Source organism: Neophocaena asiaeorientalis, unplaced genomic scaffold, assembly GCF_003031525.2.
Source record: "Neophocaena asiaeorientalis asiaeorientalis breed wild unplaced genomic scaffold, Neophocaena_asiaeorientalis_V1.1 scaffold25, whole genome shotgun sequence".
Classification (NCBI taxonomy): domain Eukaryota; kingdom Metazoa; phylum Chordata; class Mammalia; order Artiodactyla; family Phocoenidae; genus Neophocaena; species Neophocaena asiaeorientalis.
The window spans coordinates 6549887-6552528 of record NW_020172492.1 but is presented as its reverse complement, the minus strand read 5'-3'; positions in this window follow the sequence as shown (position 1 = coordinate 6552528).

Genomic DNA, 2642 nt, shown 5'->3' with positions numbered 1-2642 from the left:
TCTGGCATTTTGGAAATTTCATCTGACAAATTCATAGATTAGTATCTAGGCAAAGACTCAAGTGGATCCATATGTAGAGTTCTTTTTTTAAAGCTCTTCTGCTAAACTGCTCCCTTTTCTGTGGTCCTCTCTCTCACACATTCCAGCCTTCTTAGGTTCCCTGAACCTCTTATCTTTCTCTTCAGTTCAACAAAACTGTCTCGGTCTGTGTTCTCTCACTCAATGGAAGTTCATAGCAATGATTTCCTTCTCTCAACAATCATAAATTTATGCTGGCTCTTTTGCAATGGCTGAAAACTGTTGCTTCCTATATTTTTGCCCATCTTTCTCGTTATTTACAGTGGGAGTGTCAGTAGAGATTCTGATACTACCTCATGACTACAAGTGAAATTTTCAATATCTTTTTATAGGGAAAGTAAGTAGTTAGAAATTGAATTTATTTGTGAAGACATCACATTTTTTACTCAGGAGAGAGAGAAAGAGAGGGAGAGAGAGAGGAAGAAAGCTGGAGGACATAATTATTTTAATTATTTCTGTCTTACCCATAAGTGGTAAAGTCTAGTAGACATATAAGTGGACAGTATGAGTAAGTAATTATTTCTGAATTTCAAATCACTAAGACCTGCAATGCCTAGATTTTTGCATGATTCCCAAGAGGATTTCCCTCAGTTTATTGGTGTCCAATGATGATAAAAAGATGCCTCTGCTATCATTTCACCTGCTTGGATACTAACATGTGTGGGCATGTAGTCTTCCTTTCTCTGTCAGTATCCTTCACACATCTTTTTTCAATTCTGTTTTCCTCTTTCCTCAGTATAAGAACCATACCTAGAATTATTTTAGTATGATCAGTGAGAAAAAATGAGTGGGCTCTGCCTCTGGTCAGTGCAGGAATTCATTGTTCCCTCAGTTATTCCACATGTTTTATCTGGCATTTAATGAAAAAAATGTTAATCTTAGAAGACAATGACAAGTACATAAAATATGTTTTATAATATTTGACTATACAGTTGATCCAAAATCCTTTTAAATAACCTGAAATCTGTTTCAGCATATTAATTGTATGCTATTATTTAATACCATTAGTAAGCAGAATATAAGAAAACACTGTCTGGGTTTTCAATAATACGATGCTATTATTCATTTATAAAGAAATGCATGCACCTTTTAAAGGAAGATTGTTACGATGTTCCAGTTACATAGGCAGGAGAGAGGTGGTTATATAACTAATTCAATATTAGAAAAGATTAAACTTTTAATCACTTAGTGTGTATCCTAAATCACATGAATTATACTTTTCAGAGTTCAAATTAGAAACCAAGCTAAATAATATTTTAAATGATTGAAAATATTTTTAACGAAAGTGTACTTCTATATCTGTTTTCTCTTTTTTTTTTTAGAATAGTGAAACTATAGAATAGAAAACACTTGATTTTTTTTCACAACATTTATGGTAATCATAGCTGTGTCTAACTGCATGTAGGCCTCCTGATAGCTGCAGTTTAATATTCATTGGGCATGTTAAGTACATATTGTATTACTTTATTAATTTCTTTAGATTTTTGTCCTTAACAATTAAATATTTAAAATTAGATACACTGCAACAAATTTAATGTGTTTCTATCATTGATAATGTATCATATTTTTATTTGTCACTTTATTTTTTTCCTTTCAATCGATCTTCACTTACTACTGTTAACCAGTAGTATTATGTTATTTACTAAGTTGACAGAAGTTATTAGAAGATTTTTAAGATCTCATTAATACATTGTCAGAAACAACAGATGCAGGAAAGAATCAAATTATGGTGGTTATTACCCTGAAGTAAGATTCTGTGTCAAAAGTTAATTTTCTTTATTGTTTCTTTAAGGTTTTGTAATGTAAAATATAATAATACATGAATACCAATTTGGAAGTATTAGTGGCTCCTGGCAACCTTGAAAATGAATTATGATTCATTTTTCTCCTCCATAATCTGAAGAAAACTGAACACTGCAGTAAAAGAATGGAACCTGATGCCTTTCAAATAGTGTACAGACTTGGCCCATTTTTCCTCTTCTCTGTAACAATAAATTATCATTAAAAGATGAAGTGAATCAGCTATATGTATACATATATCCCCTCCTTCTTGGACCTCCCTCCCTCACCCCCATCCAACCCATCTAGAGCACCGAAGCTGACCTCCCTGCACCATACAGAAGGTTCCTACTAGCTATCTGTTTTACACATGGTAGTGTATATATGTCAGTCCCAATCTCCCAATTCATCCCACCCCCCTCTTCGCCCCCTCTCCCCCAACCCCCGGTGTTCACCGGTCCTTTCTCTACGTCTGCGTCTCTATTCCTGCCCTACAAATAAGGGACCATTTTGTTGAGATGAGATGCTGTTTACGTGCTCTGTAATTTCTAAATATCTGATTCTCGTCTTTACCTATAGTAGGAAACCTCAAGTAATAAGATCATCCTTTAACATCAGAAATAATCTCTTGATCAGAACCTTGTTACAAAAAATAAAGTATTATATAATAATGAAACTTTTACACTCTAACCTGAATATATAAAAATTATCATATAGGTAAATTAAATGTAATTTTTATATATGCAAACTCATGGAACTATGAACATACAGTATTAATTAGCAGT